The 7728-nt window shown below is 41.0% G+C and overlaps 1 long non-coding RNA gene across 5 annotated transcripts in view; it reads right to left on the reverse strand.

The window, feature by feature from the left end:
- Positions 1 to 556: 556 nt before the first annotated feature.
- The window catches only part of LOC143132472 (uncharacterized), a 7537-nt gene continuing 365 nt past the window's right edge, over positions 557 to 7728 (reverse strand). The window contains exons 2-7 of one of the 5 annotated variants that reach the window (XR_012988313.1): positions 7281 to 7386; positions 6650 to 6722; positions 6058 to 6123; positions 1869 to 2379; positions 1654 to 1776; positions 557 to 1538 (exon numbers count right to left, since the gene is read on the reverse strand). This is a non-coding gene — a long non-coding RNA (uncharacterized LOC143132472). The other 4 variants (XR_012988316.1, XR_012988312.1, XR_012988315.1 and 1 more) reach the window with 4 other exon arrangements.

A 7728-nucleotide genomic window follows, 5' to 3' on the forward strand; every position in this document is an offset into this window, starting at 1 on the left:
AATATCGATGTTATGAGGTGCTTGGTTTGTGCATCCAAAACTGTCAGAAAATGCAGCCGAATGGCTGTGTGGATGGTACTTTGTGGATGTCGCATTTGAACCGTTTGCCCCGTGTTATCCCTGGTATATATATATTAGTGATGGGCAAATGAAACTTTGGTGAACCACTAAACCACAGCAGTGTGAAGCTAGCAACACTAATGAAAAAATCCAATATGGCTGCCACATGTAGAGTTTTCAACATAAAAGTCCTTACCCAAACCAGTATATGTAACCAAAAATATTGGTTTGCTAAGGACTTTTATGTTGAAAAATGTATGTGTGGCGGCCATCTTCTTGCTTTTCAGCTAGTATCGCTAGGTTCACACTGCTGTGGTTCAGTGGTTCACCAAAGCTTCATTTGCCCATCACTAATATATATGAGCAAAGTGTGACAATAGAATTCTAACTATTGGTAGTGCAGCTGCTGGTGGTGGTGCTACTGCTGCTTATTATTATATTTCTTTTACAGCATATAATAGATATTTATGTGTAAAGTCAAAGAAAAGATGGCAGGTGGGAAAAATACACTTTATTATACACAAGAAGGCAACACAGAACATTAATTACAGATTAATTACAGTGAATTTGTCATTTTTATTTGGTAAGGCACAACCACTTCTGGGGAACTATGTACCGGTATGTACTTCTCTCTGTACCTTCTTTGTCAAGGGGTACAGGTGTTTGTACTGGTCTGAGCGATGGTGTCATAACTTTTACTTTTTACTATAAAAAAAAAATCTTGTATGAGCTTTATCTTCATATTGTGATGACTACCATATCTTGCTTTAACATAATCAATAATGATATTATAGCAACTATTTAGTGTGCTAAATTTTTGTGTTTGTTTTTTCAGCCACTGTTTGATCTCTTGATTACTACCACTACGCCTCCCACTATGTAGAGCTGTGACAATTGATGAATCAATTGATCATAAATTAACAATCATAAATTAACAATGAAATTAATCATTAGTTGCAGCCCAGCTTTGATCGACCAGCCCGTGCTTTGATCCACCAGAGAAAATCACCTGCTGAAGTGCTAAGACGTGGGCCAGATGTGATGTTGATTTGTTGATATGGATAAATGTCATAATCATGAAACAACTGAGCATAATTGCTGTGATGGTTTGTGCTGGTGGTGCCGCTCCTGCTGCTCCTGCTGCAGCTACTGCTACTGCTGCTGCTGGTGCCGCTCCTGATGATGCTGCCGCTCCTCATGGGGGAGGGGGGTGGGGGGTGAGAGCCGCTCCTGATGCTGCTGCTGGGGTGGGGGGATGAGAGGCGCTGTGCCCCAGCGTACTTACTTCACAGTTTGTTGAGCCCGTACCCTAGAGTGGTACCAAACATACAGCCGTAAATGCTGCAGGAAGTGCTGCCTTGTCATGTACGGCAAATGGTGCTTCAGCCGTTTCAACCGTGCATTAAATTGCTCAGCCTGCTGGGTGTTTATGCCTGACAGCTGAGGATAGCTGTCAGCATTATAGCCAACACTGCAACCTGCACACACACAAACAATTGAAGAAAATATAGTATCGTTGTCTTGCATTGACAAGAACAAGTGAACAACAAGTGTAATGCATTGCAGTAAATTGTGTTGCAGAACATTGCTCACCTTTGTGATTCCTCCAGTGCAACCGGTCTATGAGGAACCAGCTGCTCTGGAAGAAAGCTGGATCCCTGTTAAGGCTGAAGCTGTGCAGCCTGCATGCATTGTCATAAATGATAACATCCGGTGCTGAAACCCATATAAAGAATGTAGACAGAAATCAATAGTTGCAGAAAATTTGTCGAAATTGGTACTACCAAAAACATGAAGGAAGTTTTTACCGGTCAGCCATTTGGTCTTCAATGCGGTAAATGGCAAGTCAACGGACTCTGGAGACTCCATTACCGCATGATGTGGCCCTCCTCAGCCATATTCCTCAAAAGGGGCAAAATAAATGGGGCCTCCTTCTCTGCAACCACCAGAAGTTGAGCCCATTCATCTTGCCCAGTTAGACCTTCCCCATACCTCTTCAGGGCCTCCCTGAGGTGTGGGGACTTGATCAGAATTCGATCACTATGACTATTGGAATGAAAAGCAAAATTGATGACTGTCATTTATTTTGTATAATTATATTTGTATAATATAATCTTGACATATGTCATACTATGACTGATGTTCATTTGTAAATACATATCAGAAAAGTTGAAGGATTGCATACATATACAGTACAATGTTAAAAAATACTTATCTTCCTTCTTTCCCTTGGTCTTTCCCTTGGTCCTGAGTGGGCGGTGTAGCCTGGGGCTGCTTGGCAAACCGGCGATGATAACCAAGCCATCCATCACCACAGCCCTGCAAGGAGCACATATCTGTTGTTATATGTTCAGTTGTGTTCAATTGTAATGCTGCTACTAGTATAGCTACTACTACTACTAATAATAATAATAATAATAGCAATAGTGATGATGATGATGATCATGGTGATGATAATCCAACCTTGGATTAGGCCCGCATTGAGGACAACAAAAGCCCTCAACCACTTGGATGTCCACCAATTTAAGGAACGACAGCCATGCCCACCGAAACCTCTTGTACGTGATTATCTCCTCCACCCCATAGTAAAATAACAAAGCAGTGGAATTGCTAACGTTTAGCCATTTTTAGCCAAAAAAACTCACTTATGTTAGCCAAAAAAACTCACTTATGTTGGTCCGATAAGTATGAAATCAGAATATGTTGAACAACGGGACATCACAAACAAGCCAGGCTCAGTTTGGAGTCAGTGGATTATTCCCGGAAGGAGATAAACGGTTTGAAAAATACAAGGTTTACCTCTTCTGGCACAGTAACGCTAGGTGCTAGAGGGATGGGACCAAGAGGCACAGCACAGCCTTGAGGCCCCTGACAACTGCTCCAAAGGTGGGATCTCTGAGACACTCACAAAAAAAACTGTGAAGGAAAAACTTTCAAAAAGTTGACCACTCCCACTTCAGAGGTGGAGTTGTGGGTGGTAGCATGGAGCTACAAGGCTGAAATTCAAGTCAGACCTTCAGCACATGACCCACATGGAGCGTGCAAAGTTTCATCTCTCTAGCTGTAACGCAAAGCATTGTGCTGGCAAAAACGACTTTTTTGGCGATTTAACATTTAGCCATTTTTACATTTTTAGCCAAAAACCTCACTTATGTTGGTCCGATAAGTATGAAATCAGATTATGTTGAACAACGGGACATCACAAACAAGCCAGGCTCAGTTTGGAGTCAGTGGATTATTCCCAGAAAGAGATAAACGGTTTGAAACGTACAAGGTTTACCTCTTCTGGCACGGTAACGCTAGGTGCTAGAGGGATGGGACCAAGAGGCACAGCACAGCCTTGAGACCCCTGACAACTGCTCCAAAGGTGGGATTTCTGAGACACCCACAAAGAAAACTGTGAAAGAAAAACATAAAAAAAGTTGACCACTCCCATTTCAGAGGTGGAGTTTTGGGTGGTAGCATGGAGCTACGAGGCTAAAATTCAAGTCAGACCTTCTGCACATGACCCACATGGAGTGTGCAAAGTTTCATCCCTCTAGCTGTAACGCAAAGCATTGTGTCTGCAAAAAAATATTTTTTTAATATTTAACATTTAGCCATTTATCAATTTTTAGCCAAAAGACACACATATGTTGGTCAGGTCAGTATTGGCGTTGCTATGGTGGTTACTATGGTCATATTGTGGTGGTTGCTAGGTTGTTGCTAGGGTAATTTGAATGGTTGCTATGGTGTTGCTAGGGTAAATATGGTGGTTGCTATGCAAAATAACATGATTGCTATGGTGGTTGTTAGGGTAAGCATGTTGGTTGCTATGGTGGTTGCTAGCTTGACATTATTCAAGTGGTTGCTAGGGTAATTAAGATGGTTGCTAGGGTGTTGCTAGGGTAATTAAGGTGGTTGCTTCGGTGTTGCTAGGGTACATATGGTGGTTGCTATGCAAAATAACAAAGCAGTGGAATTGCTAACGTTTAGCCATTTTTACATTTTTAGCCAAAAAAACTCACTTATGTTGGTCCGATAAGTATGAAATCAGAATATGTTGAACAACGGGACATCACAAACAAGCCAGGCTCAGTTTTGAGTTGGTGGATTATTCCCGGAAGGAGATAAATGGTTCGAAACGTACAAGGTTTACCTCTTCTGGCACGGTAACGCTAGGTGCTAGAGGGATGGGACCAAGAGGCACGGCACAGCCTTGAGGCCCCTGACAACTGCTCCAAAGGTGGGATCTCTGAGACACCCACAAAAAAAACTGTGAAGGAAAAACATAAAAAAAGTTGACCACTCCCATTTCAGAGGTGGAGTTTTGGGTGGTAGCATGGAGCTACGAGGCTGAAATTCAAGTCAGACCTTCTGCACATGACCCACATGGAGTGTGCAAAGTTTCATCCCTCTAGCTGTAACGCAAAGCATTGTGTCTGCAAAAAAATATTTTTTTAATATTTAACATTTAGCCATTTATCATTTTTTAGCCAAAAAACACACATATGTTGGTCAGGTCAGTATTGGCGTTGCTATGGTGGTTACTATGGTCATATTATGGTGGTTGCTAGGTTGTTGCTAGGGTAATTTGAATGGTTGCTATGGTGTTGCTAGGGTAGATATGGTGGTTGCTATGCAAAATAACATGGTGGCTATGGTGGTTGTTAGGGTAAGCATCTTGGTTGCTATGGTGGTTGCTAGCTTGACATTATTCAAGTGGTTGCTATGGTAATTAAGATGGTTGCTAGGGTGTTGCTAGGGTAATTAAGGTGGTTGCTTGGGTGTTGCTAGGGTACATATGGTGGTTGCTATGCAAAATAACAAAGCAGTGGAATTGCTAACGTTTAGCCATTTTTACATTTTTAGCCAAAAAAACTCACTTATGTTGGTCCGATAAGTATGAAATCAGAATATGTTGAACAACGGGACATCACAAACAAGCCAGGCTCAGTTTGGAGTCGGTGGATTATTCCCGGAAGGAGATAAACTGTTCGAAACTGTTTGAAACGTACAAGGTTTCTCTCTTCTGGCGCGGTAACGCTAGGTGCTAGAGGGATGGGACCAAGACGAACGGCACCGCCTTGAGGCCCCTGACAACTGCTCCAAAGGTGGGATCTCTGAGACACTCACAAAAAAAACTGTGAAGGAAAAACTTTAATAAAGTTGACCACTCCCACTTCAGAGGTGGAGTTTTGGGTGGTAGCATGGAGCTACGAGGCTGAAATTCAAGTCAGACCTTCTGCACACGACCCACATTGCATTGTGTCTGCAAATTTTTGTTTTTTGACTATTTAACATTTAACCATTTTTCAATTTTTTTTAAAAAAACACACTGTTGGTCAGGTCAGTAATGGCGTTGCTATGGTGGTTACTATGGTCATATTATGGTGGTTGCTAAGTTGTTGCTAGGGTAATTTGAATGGTTGCTATGGTGTTGCTAGGGTAGATATGGTGGTTGCTATGCAAAATAACATGGTTGCTATGGTGGTTGTTAGGGTAAGCATGTTGGTTGCTATGGTGGTTGCTAGCTTGAAGGTGGGCCATGTGTTAATGTATGTTAACTCACATGTATAAGTGATAGGCTTTCAGAAAATATATGGTTTGCATGGCTGAAACTGCTTTGCCTTTATATTGGAGCTAAAAAAAAAAAAAGCCTGTCACTTGTACATGTGAGTTAACATACATTAGCACATGGTCCACCTTCCTGCAAACTTTGGAGGACATAAATGTATACATGGCTCTATTTTGTATATTGGCGAATGAATGGGGCATATGATGTTTTGAGCTCCAACACAAAGGCAAAGCAGTTGCAGCCATGAAAACTATGTATTTTCTGAATATGATGTACCATAGTAAATAGGAAGGTGTGACATGTCTTAATTCATATTAATTGACATCTACAGGATAGGTGTAACAGCGTTGATTCCTCCGAGAGAGTGCGTGTGTGTGTGTGAGTGAGTGAGTGAGTGAGTGAGTGTGTGTGTGTGTGTGTGTGTCTAATACTGTACATACCGATTGGCTCTGTATTCTCAAGTCCATGCAGGTCCTTCCCAGTTGAAAATGAAGAGGCCACATTATCTGAAGGAGATCAATAGGAACCTTGCTTTAAATCCCCATCCAAGAGCAATTATGCCTACAGTTAGTGTTCTTTTTTCAAAAACAGTCAACAACAACCATCAGCCCACCAAAACAACACACAACAACAATTGCACACACAACAACACATACACCACAGAACAACAACAACAACAACAACAACAACAACAGACAGCCACAGCAGGACAACACAAGCGGAACATAACATAATTCTGTGATGTTGTAATACCTCTATAATATTCTATAGACGCTATAGTATTTCTATAGTAGTCTTATATATTAATTCTAAGACTGATTTCTGAACACTGGACACTCAGGTTAAAATAATATATACTACTGAACACTCCAGATTAAATCATATGTACTATACCCTTCCTTACATTGCTAACCTCTTCCAACTTACAATCACTGCCAGAGTCGAATGTCCGAAGAATGCCGAGCAATACATTTTGAGAGAAAGAAAATTAAAAATATGAATGTGTTCAATGCAAATGCAAGATGGACATACCAAGGACCACTGGTCAAATTATGTGGGATAGGGATTTGGGGTGGAAAGGAAAACACATCAGAACAGCTTCTTTCTGAAAGGGGAAGAATATTTTTTTCAATAATTCATTCATTTATTTATCTGACCACTGGGCCACAGGAAATCATCATGTGTTCACTAATACATGGATTGCCCTGTAAACAAGACAATTCTTTGGTGCAATGTTATTTTTGTTTCCCCATAACAGCTGGGCATCTCAACAGCTACAACCACAAACTCATGACTAGATGGCTACCTCAGTGCAGTATTGTATCGGCCAGTTGATTTATTTGAAGAAAATATTGTAGTAATACTGCAATATTGTTATAATATCCATCTCTTCTAAGTTACTGCAACAGAGAATTATAAGATTCAACGTTTGTTTTGAACTGTCCATTTTGATGAAGTTTGCCTATTGCCAGCGCTAGCTTATTAGCTTTTTCATTGCGTGCATGTAACATCGATGTGTATAGAATGATCCATTCCATCATTGAAAATGTATCGTTTTATTATCAAAGTACACTAGAAAAGAAAATGGAAACATTACCCAATAGCCAACTATCAAGGTGAACAGTAAGTTATATTGACATTAAACGGGACATTGCTTACTTACATCACCGGCGGCATGGTAAGACACGGGGCAGGCAGACTGCTGCCAGCTGTTGTCTTAAAACCTAGGCCTATTGACGTGATCTCCTTGTTTTCTTATACTTGCAAAACTTGGAAGCGAACAAGGCAGAACAGGAGTTTAACTGACCACGAAAAAAGACATACTTTTGTACCAATTTACCAAGGCTGACCACAACATCCATCCCTATGCATCCATCTGGGCTGCGCAGCCGAGGAGTGAACAATTATGTCGCAAACTAATGACATCAATAGGACGTGATGGAAAATTTCTCCGATTTGAACTGGACTTTCGCCACTTTTTTAAAAAAGTATGTCCGAGAACTTTATAGCAGTCACCTTCCAAACAGTCCACAAATCTCAAACAAACTACTAAATATATCGCGGATGTTTAACAAGGCTCAAATTAAAATATTACAGCTTTACCAGGCTAT

This window comes from Alosa pseudoharengus, unplaced genomic scaffold (assembly GCF_046254945.1).
Source record: "Alosa pseudoharengus isolate Yale_2024_CS ecotype anadromous, Long Island Sound unplaced genomic scaffold, YU_APseudo_1.1 YU_APseudo_1.1_scf_19, whole genome shotgun sequence".
Taxonomy (NCBI): domain Eukaryota; kingdom Metazoa; phylum Chordata; class Actinopteri; order Clupeiformes; family Clupeidae; genus Alosa; species Alosa pseudoharengus.